Genomic DNA, 19,764 nt, shown 5'->3' with positions numbered 1-19,764 from the left:
CTTAATTTGGTGTGTGATTGGTTCCCTTTCTGGGGTGAGCAGATCATTGGTTACATTTCCCTAGGAATAGCATTATACAGTGCTCAACCATGGTTTCCTAGGAACTGACTCAAATTTAATTTTATGTGGTTTTTGTTTGTTTTGGTTACTTTTATGACTGAGTCTCAAGGTGCAGCCAAAGCTGGTTTTACATGCAGGATTCCATGTTTCAGCATCACAGGTGCTAGAATTACAAGTACATATCCTCATGCGAGCTTTAGCCTAGTTCATGAACTTTCCTTTTCCTTATGTATCTTCCCAGTCTGATCCTTGATATAACTTTATCCATTTCAGTTTTGAGTTTTTGTTTGCTCTTGGTAGATCTTAGATTACAATCCCAATTATAACCTTACAATATTCATCTAGTGTTCTACATATAGCATTGGCTAAGTTGATTTCACAAAAAAGCATGTTCATAGCAGCATTATTTGTAATAGCCAGAAACTGGAAGCAGTCTAGATGCCCCTCAACCAAAGAATGGATAGAGAAATTGTGGTACATTTACACAATGGAGTACTACTCAGCAGAAAAAAAACAATGGAATCTTGAAATTTGCAGGAAAATGGATGGAACTCGAAGAAACCATTCTGAGCGAGGTAACCCAATCACAAAAAGACAAACATGATATGTATTCACTCATATGTGGACCTGCTTTATTATACATAGTAGTAACCATGCTTTATCAGAGCTGTTTTTGATGATGTTGCTCAGAATGGTTTCCTTCCAGATGATGACTGAGAAACTAATTTAAAAAAAATGGTGCCAAGTACCACAAGAGTAACAGAACTGTGCTGTCCTCTGGGATTTTGTTTTTTACTTTTTTTTTTGTTTTTCTTTTTTTTAAATGGAGTGTGCTGGATGTCTCTACAATTTTGTTCAAAGGACTATAGAACCTGTAAAAGCTGTTGCTGCTATTGATGCATAACATATTGCCATTTTTGCTCTTTTTATATAAATATAAATATATATATATATGCTAATTGAAACTCAAATATGTGATGAATCCAAGGTGCTTCAGTTAGTGCTCACCTGTGCATGCAAATTTTATTTCATGTTTAGTAAGTAGTAAAGTTATATGCTTGCCAAAAAAAAAAACAAAAAAAAACAAAAAAAAACAAAAAAAAAATAAGTGACACACTGGAAGACAAATGTCACACAATTTTAATTTTATGCGTAACCTAGAAATGATGAACTTATGGGAACAGAGAGCAGAATTATGGCTATTAGGCTTCAATGTGGGACTTTTAACAATGGGGAAAGGATTGGTTTAAGGATATAAAACTGCAGTTGGACAAGAGGCATAGACTCTGTGAAGTCTTGAGGCCTACTGAGAGCATGATAAATATGGTTGATAACAATATGCTATATTTTAAAAGTTGTGAAATAGTATACTTTAAGTGTTCTCAAAACAAAAATGATGAATATGTGTGATATAACATGTTAATTGGTTTAATTTAGCCATGACATTGTGAACATACTGTATTCTGTATCATAATTGTGCATGCCTTTATTTATGAACTAAATAAATGAATGAAAAAAAGCAAAAACAAACAAACAAACAAAAAAAGAATCAAGACAATGTCGACCACTCAAGCAAAATTGTAGTATTGAGAAATTTGTTAGCTCCCCTCACTCCCAATTCCTATGTGATAATGTCACATGGGTGCAGGCAGAACCTATGATCATAATGGGATAAATTTTCCTGCCAATGGCACATTATTTATAAAAAGATGTAGTTAAATTATTTTATGAGATGATTATGAATCTATCAAAGGAGATTGTCTAAATTAGTCCAAATCAGGACTTAAGAAAGATGCTCCAGCAGCAGACCCTTTGCTGGGCTAGATAACACACAGTGTGATTGTGACCTATACCAGATGAAGGGCAGCCTGAAGGTGGCCTCAGGTCTTCTTACCAGTCATCTGCACACAAAAGCAAGAAATTCTGGACCTCAGTTCTATTCTATGAGAAAATAAATGTAATCCACATCTGGAAGGAATTTGAGATAAAAATATAGGTAAGAATAAAGGCCTGAGCTGGGCATTGGTGGCACAAGCCTTTAATCCCAGCACTCGGGAGGCAGAAGCAGGCGGATCTCTGTGAGTTCAAGGCCAGCCTGGTCTCCAGAGGAGTGCCAGGATAGGCTCCAAAGATAAACAGAGAAACCCTGTCTTGAAAAACAAAACATAAACAAACAAACAAACAAAAAAGAATAAAGGCCTGAATAAACTTTAAAATACAGAGTAGAAAATCTGTATGTGCTCTGATGGTCCTTGTGAAACAGAAAGCACAGGGTATGGAATGAAGGTTTAAACTCAGAAATGAATCGCCATGTGACAAGAGAAAACAAATTCACTATTATATTCTGGATCCCACAATGCTTTACAATCACTCTCCCAGGGAGGTCCAGCATTTCCACCCTACTACATAATACTGTCAACTATAAAAAAAATGAGGCCACATTCATAACCATCGTGGGACCTACCAGTCAATGCTTTTGTTATTTTATTTTGATGCTCTTGTAGAGGAATGCTCAGCTTTATGTCAATTTTTATTTTTTTATATTTCATTTTTATTTGAATTAGAAACAAGATTGTTTTACATGTCAATACCAGGTCCCATGCTGGTATCCCAGCTATCAGTCTGGGGACCAAGAGCTCCTTGTTGTTCAGGTCAGTTGTTTCTGTGGGTTTCACCAGCCTGGTCTGGACCCCTTTGCCCATCACTCTTTCTTCTCTGCAACTGGATTCCAGTTCAGTTCAATGATTAGTTGTGGGTATCTGCTTCTACCTCCACAGCTGCTGGATGAAGCAGCATATAGATAGCATATATATATAAGATAGCATATAGGACAGTCAACAATCTCAGAGGACGGCATTTAAGGTAGCCTCTCCTCTGTTGCTTAGATTGGTGTTATCTTTGTAGATCTCCAGATATTTCCCTATCTGTTCATGATTTCTCTGTAAAGCTAAAGTGTCTCCCTTTACCGATGTTCATAGCAGCACTATTCGTAATTGCCAGAACCTGGAAGCAGCCTAGATGCCCGTGAACTGAAGAATGGATAGAGAAAATGTGTTACTTTTACACAATGGAGTACTACTCAGCAGAAAACAAAAACAAAAACAAAAACAAAACAATGGAATCTTGAAATTTGCAGGAAAATGGATGGAACTAGAAGAAACCATTCTGAGTGAGGTAACCCAATCACAAAAAGACAAACATGATATGTACTCATTCATATGTGGATTTTAGACATAGAGTAAAGGAATACCAGCCTACTATCCATACCACCAGAGAAGCTAGTAAACAAGGAGGACCCTAAGAGACACATACATGGTCCCCTGGAGAAGGGGAAAGAGACAAGATCTCCTGAGCAAGTTGGGAGCAAGGGAGGAGGGGGAGGGAGCTAGGAAAATGAGAAAGAGAGAAGAGGAGGGGTGAGGAGGACATGAGGGAGCAGAAAGGTTGAGTCAGGGGAAGAATAGAAGAAAACAAGAAAGGAGATACCATAATAGAGGGAGAAATTTTAGGTTTACAGAGAAATCAATTTTTATTTTAAGTGAGTCAGAGTAACTCAAAACATGAATGCCCTTCAGAGTTTTTTTTTTACATACTGTAAATAATTGAGAATTATAGCTGGGACTTATGGCCCACATCTGTAATTCCAGCATCTGGAAGTTAGAATCAAGAAGAGCAGCAATGAAGACCAATCTTGTGTATATAACAAGTTCTGGCCAGCCAGGGTCAAATGAGAATCTACCTAAGACTGGGGAAGAGAAAATGAAAAGAAGAGAGACTTGAAGTCATTTAATATCAAACCACTCTTGGTAAAAAACACATTAATAATGATAGTAATGGTGATGATGGTGAAATTATTGTAAATAAACATTTTATATGAACGAGGTGGTACAATATTTAAAATGTTTATTTAAATTTTACTTCTCTTAATATCTTTATTTAATGCATAGGGGAAAAATCTTAGAATAATGGATTAATATGAAGAACTCGATAGTACTTTATTGGTAGAACTGAGTTTCCAAAAAAAGTATTTCAAACTCTAGAATCTGAAGTGTAGATCTGAATCTTCAAACTATCTTGTTTGTTTTTTAAGAATGAATGGCATTTTCAATATGTGTTAGTTACTTTTCTATTTGTCTGAAAAAATTCCATGACCAAGGAAACATGTAGAAGAAAGAGTTTATTGGAGGGATGTTTACATTTTCAGAGGGGAATCCCATGGCTATCATGGCAGGGAGCATGGTAGTCTGTTGGCATGGTGCTGGAGCAGTAATTACTTACAAGGCAAGACAAAAGCTACACAGCAGAGAAGAGAGAGCACATGATAACTGGAATTGCTGTGAAATTATGAAACCTCAAATAAGGCCACATCTCCTAATTCTTCCCAAATAGTTCCACAAACTGAGGAACAGGCAGTCAAATATATGAAACCTGGAACACATGGGGGGGAGGGTAGGGCAGGGGCCGGAAGCAATTCTCATTCAAATCACCATGGTACAAAAGCAGGACAGTTACTACATTTAGAATGGTTCAAGTGAAAATCATTGAAGAAAAATTATATTTAGTATTCTTAAACATCAGAAAAAATGCATTAAAATTCAGGACAAAGATGAATGTATATCGATCAGACACTTAACTGCTTCAAGATTCCAAACTGTATGCTAACATAAGTTGGAGATCTTAATTCACAGTGAAATGTATTGATCTATTAAAAATTGCTGTACAGTGCTTTATAGATTATTAACATGGCAGAATAGAACTCTACAGATATTTAAATAAAAACATTATCATGCTAATTAGTGATCAGAATCTTAGGAGTCAAAGAGACTTGATTAATAATAGTGAATTTTCTTTTCCAATTAATACTGCTTCAGAGAAGCCAGAAAAAACACTTGTGTGAGCACTGTAAATGAAGCCATGAGGTTTGAAATATGCTCACTGCCTTGGGATTACCTTTAGGTGTTTAATTTATTAGTTAGTATCTACTATAGGGATTAAAACAATAAAACAGACATATAAATATAAGTGGGGATTGTTTAAAATGGCTTATTAGATCAGAGACAAAATATTCTTACAATGGCCATTTATATGCTTGAGAGTCACAAATGTGTAAGTCTTAGAACAGGAAGGACTTTGATGCAACCACAGTCTTCAGCTGAAAGCCTGAAGGGTTCCTGGATCATTTCTGCAGTAATTGTAGCACAATAAATAAAAGGCCCAGAAATACAAATTAGAGTTCAAGCTTCAAGATGGATTTCAGAAAAACAAAGCAGCTGGTGACTAGTTCTTGCCTCTACCTGAGACTGAAAGTACTGCTGATCCACAAGCTGCCCCCGACTTCACTCAGACTGCTTACATTCTCCTCAGAATAAGTGGAGAATACTGATACTGATTTCTTCCTATCTTTAGTATGTTGGAAGTATGAATGCCTGATACTGATGTCATCCTACCCTCAATGTGGCTGAAGAATGAATGCCAGCTCAGAGTCCTTGCTCCTGTCCTATATACCTCCTTAATGCTAGGATTAAAAGCATGTGATTCCAAGTGCTTGGATCAAAAGCATGAGCTCTGTTACTCTTCACTCTTATGTGTGCTATGGTGGCCTTGAACTCATAGAGATCCATCTGCCTTTGTCTCCTGAGTAGAGATTAAAGGTGTGTGCCACCACTGCTTGAACTCTATAGCTTGAGGCTGACTTTTCTTTCTGAATTCATGGGCAAGCTTTAGTAAATAATAAATAATATATCACCACAGGAATGCTGAAGAAGATGGAATCTGATGGCCATGGTAGATGACAGTAATAGTAAGTGCATTCATTTGGGGACAATCAGGCTTACAAATGTGCTGGCTGGTTTCCTCCTATTGTTTTTGTTCTGTTCTGGCCCCAAGTATACTGGATTTTTGTTTCAACATTTACTTCATGTCTTCCTTTATGCAAATTTTCTCTTGAAACACCTTCACTATCTTTTAAGGTGTTTACTTAACTGATGTCTTGGTCATTTGTCATGTCAGTCAAGTTGACAATTGAAATTAAACATCAGAGAGAGGTAGAATGCATTTGTTTGTTCTCCCTCTTTAGGGAATCATAAGACATTTTAAAATAAGTTTCATCAGTGCAGTAGACAGACCATAACCAGTAGAAAATGCACCAGTATCAATGACAAAAAATAGACATCCCCAGACCTTACATATAACTTTTAAATTTTGTAGAATTATCTACACTCAGAGTTTTTTCTGACATCATCTTTCTGGAATCATTACTTCCATGGTTGTCAATAGAAATCCAGAGTCATTTATATTGAAACTTTCTTTATTTTCATGATAGCACTCATATATCATAGATCCTGCTGTGTACTTTCAGGGAACATGCATTCACCTATGCACATTCCTCTGATAATCCATCAAATTGCCATTAACACCAGGTGGTCTACAAGGTACTTCTGACCATGCATTAGTTAAATCTTTTTTGCATACTTTGTACTTTGACATTTAGGCATGAAATGCAAGATTATGAATATCCATTCAACAGGTCAAACATTGATACCAAGTCACAGCAAGCAAACACTAAATCATTTGGGGGTCAGAGAAACAGACATGAGTTTAAAAACAGGTCAATGACAGTGACAGATTGCAATGCTACTGCTAGAAATTGTATTCACATAACATGCATGCACATTATACCTGACCTTGTGGCACTCAAGACAGATAGTCAATACCTTTAGATCCCTGATTGGATTAAAGTTTGTTCTTGGAATATTCTAATTTAAAGTTATACATAGTGATAACATTTCTGCACATTTTAAATAAGATAGCCTACATTAAAATAAGTTTTGATGTAGCAGTACTTTTGTTGGAAATATAGTACCAAATCAAAGAAAACTCAAAAAGCCAAGTGCCAATGTCATTTCTGGTATTGAGTTTGTTATTGAAATCTAAGAACTCAAAACTATAATCCCGTCATTTATCTGCTTTGGAATGCTATTATTAAAAAATAAAGTGCCAGGTGTGTCTGAGTATGACTTAAAGTATAACTCAAAGTTTGGGAGGCTCTGAAATGATTTGCATAGCAGTGACATATATAGAAAAGCAACTTAAAGAAGGAGATGATTGTTCAATGGCAGCCCAGCTTTCAGTGTACCTCAACATTCATGTCTCCTTGGAGGGAGACATGCATGGGTTAAACTCCATAGATGCCTACTTCTTATCACACTGCAGGGAGTGTTTCAATGAAGATTTACTGTACATGTTGGAACTCTGCAACTGTAGAATTGTTGCCCTCCAAAAGGCAAATTCACAGTTTTCCCCTGGCCCAGATCAAAGTCAATGAAGATGCTGGGGTAAAGATCCATTATTACAGAAATGTCACCCTGTCTACAGGACATCTGAAAGTTTCTATCTATCTATATGAGGAATATTATGATTACCATAAAACTATGATAATGATAAAACATTATGCTATGTGCTGTAAGAAACTGATGACATAATATAGGAATGCCATTCATTTGACTTATCTTTGTATTTCCCAACTGACCATCATTCTTAGGAATATATTTTTATTTTTAAATTGTGTGTATAGGTGTGTGATAGATGGCATCCATTTGTATACATGAATGCAGTGCTGGTGGAATCCAGAAGATGGTGGGAAATCCTTGAAGCTGGAGTTGAGGGCACTTGTGAGCTGCCTGATGTAAATTATATCAACCAAACTTGGGCTCTCTGGAAAAGTAACAAGCTCTCCTAACCTCAGAGCAGTATCATCAAGCCCCAGGAAAAAGGTTCTTAAAGGAACATTTGTTATTTTACAATATGCTCAAAAGTCAGCTTCATCCTCTGCCTTCTACTCCTTGACTCAATCTTTTTTCTTTGCTCATGATTTCCTAAATGTAAAATGACATTTATTTTCACAATTGTGACATATTTCAAGTCTCCATAGTAAAAGATCTATAAGAACAGTGCTAGGAATATTAACTAGGTATACAAATACATTTATCATCTTCTTGAAGTTACTTATTAATATTAATATAAGAAAATAAGTCAAAAAGCTAAAATAAAAATTTTAACAAGAACTCAAACCTTCACATATATCCACAGCAAGCAACTTTAAAAACTTAAATATTTTTTATGGCATGCAATTTAATTGTGAGGCTTACCTCTTATGCATCATCTCTCTGTATCTCTGGGTTACACATATGTGAATTTTGCAAAGCAAGGATTGAAAATATTTGAGAATATATTGCATGGATCTTTAGATATTTTTCTTTTGATGATTTTTATGAAATATTTTATAAGTTATTTACATTTACCCTGAGTGTGCATCATAAGTAATCTTCAAAAGATTTAAAGAATAAGGGAGGATATACATAAGATATGTGCTAAAACATGAGTCTCTAAATCACCAGTCATTATCTGAAGTCTAAAATATCCCCTATGGGACAACTGTACTCTTTGCACGTCTTCTACCCCTGTGATATCAGGACAATCCAATACAATTGTCTGGCATTTAACATTCACAGAGTAATAATTAATTGTTCTTTATCTTCAGTGTAATGTTTTATGGGCTGTTACATGAAGCATTTTTTTTTATTTTTTGCTTGTTCTTGGTTATTTTTCCTTGGTGACCATTCTTATCTTGAGTCAATATTAACTGTAGAACTACAGGATAGAGTTCTGCAAGCCTGTAACTCATCAAATATCAACAGTTTTATGCTGATATTTGAGTCAATTCCCAGTTCTTTGCCAGAATAACAAAATACGCATTTTGTTCCATCAATTCATTTAAACTATCAATCACTGTGTGAATTTATAGACTGTTCTAGTCCATGGGAGATAGAAAATGAGCAGTGTTAGTGGGGAGTACTTTCATAAAATTGTATTGATAATAAAAGCTAAACAGCATAATAGACATAAATAAAGGGCAGAGTCTCGGGAAAGTACCTTTTAGATATAATTGGAAAATGAAGCTTGTGTTAACAAAATGAGATGTCCCAAACTCTTAACTTAATTTGAAAAGTTTTTTTGTGACATAAATTGATTCTGAAATGTAAATCCATAAAATTTAGCCCTAAATCAATTCTTCTTATAAAATATGAAATATTTAATTTAGGGAAAAATAAATTCTGATTATATTTTTGTGCCAAAATAAAATAGATCACAAATAATAACCATAATACCTCCCTGCTTTGCATATGTAACTGTAATTCTATGTCTTCAACTAATTTCCAATATTGGTCAAGTTACTTTATCCCACTTAGACTAGGTTTGCTGCTTCTTGGTCTATTGATAGGGTGATAGTTCCCTTCCTCTTTTCTTTTCAGTGTTACATCATTGTTCACATTTTCATATATCTCTGGAATTGGAAGTCAGTCTTCTGGATGGCTGGGCATCTCCCCTGACCTAGCCAAGAGGGATGCTACACTGCCCTCCTCTGGTGTCATCCAGTATGCAACTAGCCAGAAGCAAAGCACAGGATCTGGTGAATACACTGCTACAACACAAACTTAAAAGGTGATGGGGGCAAGGTGACAGTGTCAAGAGAGTTGTCAGAGCAGACATTCTTTTCAGAAGTTCTGTCCTTTGGCCTCTAGGAAGGGAATTGATGAGGTGATGGGGATATTGGTATGAGCGTGGGCTTTCATTTTCAAGGTTTAAAGTAGACAATATGACCTGCCTTATTTCTTTTCCTTTCCTTATGAGCATTTAGGACCTTAGATCAGTTTTAACTGTTTCCTTATCAAGATACACGATGCTTGCTCTACTTTCTGTTAAAAAGTTTCATTAATCTTGCTCATGTAGGTTTCCTTAATCTTCTTGGCTCTCTTTAAAAAACGTCTTATGAATCCAATATCTTTGCTTAACAAAGGAAGTAATTCAACTTTTAAATTTTCTACACAAGGAAAAATGAAACATGGGGGGGGTAAAGGTGCTCATTGGCTGAATACAAAGCCAATACCAAAGCAACAGACTTTAATGGCTCACTCTTCCCATCTCTACATTGTAGCTTGGTGAAGGCAGCTTCACATTTGCTCTCAGAATTCCTTTAGACCTATGGTTTTAGGTATTAATGTGCCACTTGATATTTTAAAAGCAAGTTCTGGACAGCATTAACAACATTAAGGTCTGGTAGCATTAACAAGCTATATTCAGCCACCATGCCCAGACAGAGACAAGTAATCTTAAAAATCAGAGACAAGAGATTCATTCAATGTGGCTACAACACCTGGGTATCTTATGAAGTGTCACACAATTGGAGCAAGACAACAAAACAAACAACAGCAAACAAAAAGTTGCTCTCTACCACACAACCTTCTTCTGATTTATATGGTAAATATATTCAGACTTTACTTAGGGGAATGTCATTTGGAGCTCTGGCTTAAATGTGTACCTCTTTCCCAATATGACTGTTCTGGCAGGGTATACTGAAGAGTTACATCTGTGTTTTCAGTTTATTAACAGATTTTAGAAATGATGGTCCCAAGAAATTAGAATTTCTCCCATGAAGCTTGCCCTAAAGAAAGAATAGCCTGAAGCCTGGTATAGTTTACTGGAGGGACTTATCTCCAGTGAAGAGATTAGGTCACCTTGTGGGAGAGACCTGTGCCCAGTCTGTGATCGGAAATTGATGAGTAGGACCTCACTGTTCAGGGCTGCTGAGGTATGAATGTTTGCGGTCTCTTTAAACATATAAACCATGTAAACACCCCGAAGACGGGCCTCATGGAAAGGAAGGATTCCTTCTGTAAATATTTACTTGTTCTTCTCACTACCTGGTCACATATCCTTTTTCTTCTCTTCGGTATTATTGTTTTTCCTCCTAGCTGATGATGACAGGTGGCTGAGCCTGGGTGGTTAGGGCCAATAAAGCCCAGGCTTTGCCCCAACAATTCTTTTATCACACATCTTCCCAGTACCAAGCATTATACAAAACAGTGACTTCCTCTAAGGCCAGAGTCCACTAACATAGAAGTGCTTTCTAGCCTCTTCTGCTCAACAGAAACCACAGAAAGATGACATCCACGTAACTATCTGAGCACATCTTTCTGGCACTGGCAGCCTGCTGTGTTTCCAGTGAGCTGGAAAAAATGGAACTATAGAACTCCTTCTAGTTTCTGGAGTCCTTCATCTAAGTCTGATATCATCACCATCTCCTACCTAAGGCAATTGTAGTTCAAACATCTTACATTTTTGGAGTCTCTCATTGAAATATTATCTGAGAACAGGACAGAAACATCAAAATATATGAAATCACCATGGTGAAGGCATAGATTTTCTTCTGTGTGTATAAGAGATATCAATATTTTACAAGAATTTTTCTAAGTGTCCCTGACAACCTATAGACTATAGTGCCATCTACTGGAAAAATTAACTAGCTTGCAAGGAAGGTTTCAAAATTGTGTGTATGGGTGTGTGCCTGTGCATGTGTGTCTGTGATGTGTGTGTGTGTGTGTGTGTGTGTGTGTGTGTGTGTGTGTGTGTGTGTGTGTGTGTCCGTTAAATTTCATGTGAGTAAAGCTGTGAAAAAAATCATTGTAAATTGTGTTGGGTGAAATCACTTTAAAGAAAATGCAAGTGAACATATATTTTTTTTAAAGCCACACTTAACAGAATCTCCACAGATATCTAACTAGGTCTACTTATAATTAGTACCAGGTCCCTCATCTGTATCTTACTGGGGATAAATTTAAAGAATTTGCTTAATTTGTCTGAGCCTTAGCTAATTCAAGGATAAAATATGAGTTAATTGTCACAAGACAACACTGAAAGGTGTAAATCGATATTCACAAACTTTAAGTGAGACATCAAGGGCAGTGGCTAAAAATAAATTAGGCATTGGACAGCAGTGGCTCCTCCCATTTTGTCAAAGCCTTGAATATGATGGCACTGTTTAGAATTTTGATTAAAAGCACACAGTAACTTCTTTCTTTGGGAATTCTTATGTAAATAACACTGTTTTCCTTCCTTTTTCTTTTTGCTTTATTTGCCTTTAGAAGGTTTGTGTTCATTGCAGAATTATTTACCAAATAAAGACAAGGAATTTGAACCTAATTGTTTAGGAATGGTTGAGTACCTGTTAGAAAATGTAGAATATTTAAATCCTATTTGGCCTTTTAAAATAATATAGTTGTAGTATCCCCACGTACCTGTAAGCTTACCCTAGTTGATATCTGGTCCCTAACCTGTATCTGCAGCTTCTACCAAAGCCACTGATTTCTGATTCGTATTTTATTTTTCCTCTACCAGAGATAATTTTGTACCTAGCACTGTAATCTTGGATAAATATCCAAGGTTCAAGAAGTCAGAGGTGCTGGAATATAATCTGCTTTTGTTATGTTGCTAAATGGTCATGTTCTCAAAGTGCCTTCTAAATATTTATGCTTATACCCACAGACTGTTGTTGCTCTCAGCCTTTGATAGAGCAGATCCTTTGGAAGTAGGAAGCAGTCAGTTCATAGGTACATTAGGTACATGGCTGGTCAGTGTCAAGAATAAGAGACAGAGTGTTCAGTTATATCTAGGACAGCCTTTTCAACTTCCCTCATCCTTCCAAGACTCAGAAAACATCACTGAAGAGCAGACATCAACAATGTCAGAGCTTTGATATAAAGACATGACTCAGTGTTTGAAAGCACCCACTACTCTTTCAGAGGTGCAGATTGGCTCCCAGGAAACTCCTGGGACTTTAGCACCAACAAATTTTATATGCTTTTCTGCCCTTAGTGTGCCCTTGCCTCATGTACATGCTACACACAGAGAAACACTCATACATCTATGCACATTTAAAACCTAATGAAAACAAATCATTGGAAAAAATATAAGAGCTTGAAGATAAGGAGTTATGTTATAAATTACTATTTTGTAGGCATGCCATGGCTGTCCTATACATGACACAAAAAATCATATCAGCTAATGTTTGCCTGTACAAAACTCACACTAAATGAAGCCAACCAAAATGTCCTTAGAGGTAGGGGAGATACTCTCCAGGCCTTACCTCTGACTGAAGAGCTTTTGGCAGTTGATCATTGAAAACCATTCTTCCTTGAAGATGTGGTCACTGGTAGATTTCAGATCCCCAGTGTATAACCCCATACCTACATATATATGGGCAGTATTAATTGGATTTAGTAAGTTATGAAAAAAAGAAGTCATGAATTTAGGAGTGGTCATTGTGAGGGATTTTGCAGAGTAGGACATGGTAAATGAGCAATGCATGTGGCCATATTTTATTGTATGTGTGTGAAATTCTCAAAAACAGATAAGGAATTTTGGTGATTTATATTGACATTGGTGAACATGGAGACTCTGATGAAATAAGTCAAGCACAGCCAAATAAATAAATAAATAAATGAAAACTCCCCACATGACTTCATAATGTGGTTGAAATAAAGGCATGAAATGCTCATCAAACATCAAACACAATAGATAAGTGGCATAAGTTGAAGATGTGTGTTATAGAATACAGCAAAAATATAAATTCCTCTGGACTCATTTCATAGAAAAATATGATATAATGAAAACCTAGTTTAGAAAAATATTGAGCATATAGTAACAATTTCACATGGTATTTTCTGCTTTGCATGTCTAGTAAAGATACTAATTTAAAAATATAGAATTATCATTTTAGGGCCTAGAGATGTCACTCAGCAGTTAAGAGCATCAGCTGCTACTCCTGAGGACATGGATTTCATTCTGAATTCCTATAAAGTGGTTAATAAATACCTCCAGTTCCAGTTCCAGGGAATCTGGTGCCCTCTTTGACTTCTGAAGCCAATGCTATCCACACTCTCAATGCATAGGCTTTCATGAAGGCAAACCACCTATGTACATTAAATAAAAATACATCTACAAAAAGAAATCCTTCCATTTGAAGTGAAAATTCAAGAGAATGAATTTGGCATTAACTATACTGTGAAATATTTTCTTGCCAGTAAATGTATAAAGTATTGACAATTTGGCTTTCCCACGAGAATACTGTTCAAGAATGGCAAAGCCCACGGGAGGCTTTGCCCTCCTATATCAATTAGCAATTAAGAAAATGTCTCACATTCCCTCCCTCAGGGTGTTCTGATGGAGGCAACTCCTCAGTTGAGGGTCACTTCTCCCTGGCAAGCATTATAGATTACAAGTTTGTTAGTTGGGCTCCACAGAGGAAAGAAAATGCTGTCTTATCCTCTTGCCTGGAAACAGTTATGCATGCCAGTGTGATAGATCACTAAAGTTAAGCTCCCCTCTGGCATAGGAACTGTCACCTAAGGCTCCTGTTCCTTCTGATTATTCCTCAAAAGAGAAAGTCCTGAGAGATAAAACCAACGAGAAGCTTCTAAATCTATCTCCTTCTCCATAAAACACCAGACCTTATTCTTCCATCTAACTATGGCACTCTACTGTTGTGATCTCTGCTTTTCACACTTCCTCCTGTTCTCTTTAGTGTTTACTCTCAATGTCTTTGAAAGCAACAACAGAATGTATATAACCAACAGTATTACATTATCAATTACATTAAAATAGTTAGAAGAGATTATTTTAAAAGTGCTCATCAAAACAGTCCCACATTTTAGGATTGCATAGAGGCTTTTTCAGAATTACTGCATTGTCTTCAGCCACATATGACAAAAATCTACTGAAATGACCACCCCCCCACTACAGGTTATCATTAAAGAGGTATAGAAGCCTCAGGTTTGTTTAACTATGTCCCTGCTGCCCTGCTCATCAGTCTCTTTCTCTCCCTCTCCTCTGCTGTCAACCTCTTTCATTCAATAAATTTTCTTTGGTTGTCTTTTAAGTATGAACTGAAAGTTAAATGCTTAATTGGGCTAAAAGAAGGTCCTGGGAAAGATGTTTTATCTCTCTGAGGGAAGAGTTCTGCAACTGTATCAAAGAATTTGGCTTGGAAGAAACTAGTATCTGTCTCTAGAGACCCTCTTGATCCCATCCATCTTTGAGTCCGTATTTTACAGCTCCACTCCTCCCCCAGACCTTAGGGGCCTTCCAGATGCACCATTCCCTGCACTAGCTCTGAAGATATTAACCAAGGACACCAACAAGGCAAATACTGGAAGGTTAACTTCCTCCACATGTCCACTCCTAAAAAGCTCCATTATCTGTTAACTCTTGTTGATACCTTTACAGGATGGATGGATGTGATAGGGTCCTAATAGCTTCCATAGCAGGGTGGTGAAAATGTGCAGTGTCAACAGCATAGACACTGAGTGTCATGTAAAGGCAAATAGCAGACTCCTTTATTGAGCAATGGGGAGATCCTTATATACCTTCCTAGCACCCAAGCATTCCAATCTGTTGACATAGTGTGGTTGCCCCTCATTGGCTAGGCATGATCAGGATCTCTGACAGTCCCTGTTGTTAGGCCCTCAGGCAACATTGGTTAGTCACCCCTCATTGGCTAAGCACAGTAAGGACCTCCAAAATCTCCAGGGCCAGGCAGACCTCAGGTTGGCTCATCTCTCTGCCTTGTAGGTCTTAACTTCCTAAGGATGGAGGCATTTCCCACCTCCAAGAAAACAGCAGATGTGATGGCTCAGGTGTTACTAGAACACATCACAACCACATACACACTGGTTTGATATGTGATATACCCAAGGTCCTGGGACATAAAACTTGGTACCACCTCTCTAGATTTAAGTGGGCACCTATTTAGGATAGATGATATGTCAAGCAACTGGGACCTTCCAACCTTCATTTTTTTTTCCAAAATGTCCTAATGAAGGGCATATCTGCTCTTGTGCCTTGTTCATTCACATTTGTCATTCACCCTTGCCTCTTCTGTACAAGGGCACACCTCTGTTCCCTTCTTTCTGGCAGTCTTCACTCTTGCCCTGGCTAAAGCCGTGATAACAAACTTGTTTTTTTCTCCTAGAAATTTGCCTTCTCCATCTTCTCAAGAAACAGTTCTCTGAGGCCTCCAGTAAGGCAGTTAACCAAGTGCTTCTTCACAACCTGCTTATCATGGCCCATTGAGTCCCAACTCCCCTTCCCTTCATTATCCCATGCCAACAAGAAGTAGCCAGATTTGAACCTGCATCCATATATCTAAGAAAGGTGGGATGTTCTGTTGGAAGCTCTGCCTCAGTCCCCCTTCTTTGTCTCCAAACCTTGCCCCTCAGAAAGCCTGCTAAGTGGTAGCTCCTCTTTGGGAGCTGCTCAAGACAGAGTCAACAGGGTAACTAAGCTCTGGTTCATACACTTGCCACATGATTTCTTGTTCTCTCTTCTCAGGACATTATCTAGGAATGCTTTGCTCAGATTATACCTGATCCTTTACCTTCTACTTTTGCTTGATTTGGCTTAGAATATTGGCAGAGTTACCTAATATCAGAGATGCAAAAATATTCATCAACTTCCTCCTGTTCTCCTTAATGTCTACTCTCAATGTCCTTGGGAGCAACAAGAGAATGTATATAACTAACAATATTACATTATCAGTAGTAAAAGAGATTGATGAGATGATTTTAAAAGTGCTCATCATAACGAATTAGTAAAATTATTTATGTGTTAATTATCCTGGGTTGATCACCACCTAATAGAGACTTGAATTAAAACATCAGTTAACCACATAAATATGTGTGAATATTGTTGATAAAATAAATTTAAATATTATACATGTCAAAGGGCCAAAGAAGGAATATAGATGTTTTCTAGACTTCTCTAAGTAAAAAAAGGATTAAAATAAAGATGAAAAATTCATGTGTTATTTCAATCAAGCTAAGGGGAACCTGAAGGCATCCTTGTAGAGGTATGGTGTAGTGTGCTACCTTTTCTTCATGGTGGGACTATAGAAACCATTCAGGGGTTCTCTGTGTGTGGCTTCCTGAGTTTTGTTTAGAACATTTCTATCTCTGCTCTGAAAAAATTGATCTTCCATACTTTTCCCTCTATGTATCCCCAAAGCAGTGTTTCTCAACTTTCCTAATGCTGCAACTCTTTAATACAGTTCTTAATGTTGTGGAGACCCCAAACATAAAATTAATTTTGTTACTACTTTATAAGTGTAACTTTGCCATCGTTTTTTAATCATAATGTAAATATCTGATATGCAAAATAACCGATATGTGACCCTCTGAAAGGGTCATTTGTCCTGCCCAAAGGAGTCATGACACACAGGTGGAGACTTCTGCTTTAAATGGATATATAGACAAAGTCATCTATTTACAACATTGAGCTGTGCAACTCAGTTCTGAGTGTGTCATTAGGTATCCAGTATCCTGCTACATGTTTAGCATATCACTGGCTTGCCTTTTGCTGACATCTGCTGGAAATTTCAGGAAAATATACTGAACCTTGACTGTATTTTAAATCACAGGAATATATCTTTATCCATATCCATATCAGACTTTAGCTACAAAATGAAACAGTGATAGGCTCACTTTATAAAAATGAATGACTATGAAACACAAACAGCAAAGTAGGAGACAACATTTTCAAGTAGTTGAAGAAAGGTATTAGAGGTATAGTCAGCAAGAGAAGACAGAGTGAAGGCTACCTCCACTCACTTTTTGCCTGGAGAATGCACAGGTTTCAGTGGTAAGTGGCCCAATCCAGCTTCCTAGACTGATAGGCATAGTGAACATTCTGTATGATGAAGCACTATGATATTTAAACAAAACTAATAGAAGGAGTATCTGTGAATTGAACCATGGGATTCAGTGTAGCTTCAGAACGGGTCACCTTGATGGCTAGGAATTTGTCTGGGAGAACATGCAAACCTTAGGTGACACCAGTGGCCATGAAGTTTACTGAAACTGACACTTCTTTTAATTGCATAATGAGCAAGTATTGTAAGTATTGGGGGAATCCAGTTGAAACTTGACAAACATAAAGTATTTAAGACAGAAAAACAAGCCCCAATGTAAAGAACATGCACCATATGATTAAATTAAAACTGTTGACATATACCATGATAAGGAAATTAAACCATGCTTAAAATGGGTGTAAACTGAGAGACTTAGGTGTCTACTGGAACAAAACCCAATAACTTTAAATAATAATCACATATCCTTATAAATCCTGAACCTTCAAGAAAAAGAGGCATTCATGAGGACTAACTTTAAACTGAATACTACACAACTCCAGGTCAAGGATAACCTCCAAGGTAAAGCAACACTATCTGAAGAAGATTGAATGTGATGACATATTAACCAATTGCCTACACTCCCATTGTGAGATCTAAATCAGCAGGCTGAGTGAATGGGCAAGTGAGTCCTAAGCATGCTACATACACAAGCATTGTCTGCTTATAAAGCAATATGCTTTATAGAACAAGAGTGACATTCTTCAAGGACAATAATGAAGGGATAGAAGATGCAAGGTAAAATTGAAGTGTTGAATTGCTTAAATATTTTAAAGGGAAAGTTAAGTATTTGGAATTCTCAGTTCATTTACTAAAATGCAGCACTAAAATGACTATTAGTGAATGTCAACACTGTCCTTTCCTTTCACAGGGATAGCCACTAAGACCATCTTTGCCCAATTTTCACTGACCAAGCTAAATGATAACTTTTAGAATTTCCTGAAGGAAAGAAAGGGTTATTATCCTCCCCCTCCCACCAAAGTGGGTATTCCTATATGTACAATTACACATGAATGCATGCAGATGTGGAAGTCACAGGGAAACCTCAGTTCCTCATTTGATACCCATGTCTTTTTATAAGATAGGTTCTTTCAGTCGCCTGGAACTTATCATGTAGGCAAGGGTGCCTGGTCCCTGAGTCCCCAGAGACAAGGAATCACTTGTCTATGCCACCACTGCCTTGGGATTATGACTGGCTTTATTTATCTATTAATGTGTTTGTTTCTTTATTTTTAATTGTAGATTTTTCAGTATTAATTGGCAAGTACATAAAACAGGAATGCTGAATGTCAAACGCAGATTCTTGGCAAAGGCTATATGAGATGACATCTTATTGCTCCAACTCCTTGTAAAGTAGAAAATCAGAACAGGAAGTATGTGTCATCATGTTAATGGCTTAGAATCACAGACCTAATCAGCATCAGACTGGGGTTTAACTAGACTGTGTTTCACTTTAGGATGGAACCTCTATCCAAATGATATATTTCCACAGGGACATTTGAAATTACAGATGTCTCCATAATTAAGGAAATATGGACTTAGAAATGGCAAGCAGTAACAAGTGTAGCACATTGATAATATCAAGACAATTACCTCTTCCTTTGGGAATAGGTAGGACAAGTTACTTCTGTCAGTGATCTGACAGATTAAAGTTGACTGATAATTCCAGCTAAACTTCAGGGCATATAGAAACTGCAGCAAATTACATAGATTGTAGCTTTTGATCTATAAAGCCACCAATTATAAAATTAAAACACAATTATATTCTGATGGGTTTACTTTATAAATGAGAAAAATGATATTTAGATAGTTAAGTTTTCAGAAATATTTAAAGGCTAATGAAACACTAAAATTTATGGTTTTCTACTTTTCAAATGTTGGTTTGTTTCTCATTGCTATATAAAATTAAGTTTTAAACTCTTTTATTATGGGATATTTCAATCCTATATAAAATAAGTGAATACATACTCCTTTTCAGAGAAATCATCTACATAAACATATACATATTTATACACACACACATGTATATACACATATACATATATACATATACATACATACATACACACACACACACACACACACACACACACACACACACACACACACATATGCCTGGGACTACTTAA

Source organism: Cricetulus griseus, chromosome 5 (genome assembly GCF_003668045.3).
Source record: "Cricetulus griseus strain 17A/GY chromosome 5, alternate assembly CriGri-PICRH-1.0, whole genome shotgun sequence".
In the NCBI taxonomy this organism is placed as follows: domain Eukaryota; kingdom Metazoa; phylum Chordata; class Mammalia; order Rodentia; family Cricetidae; genus Cricetulus; species Cricetulus griseus.
This window is presented reverse-complemented; position numbering follows the sequence as displayed.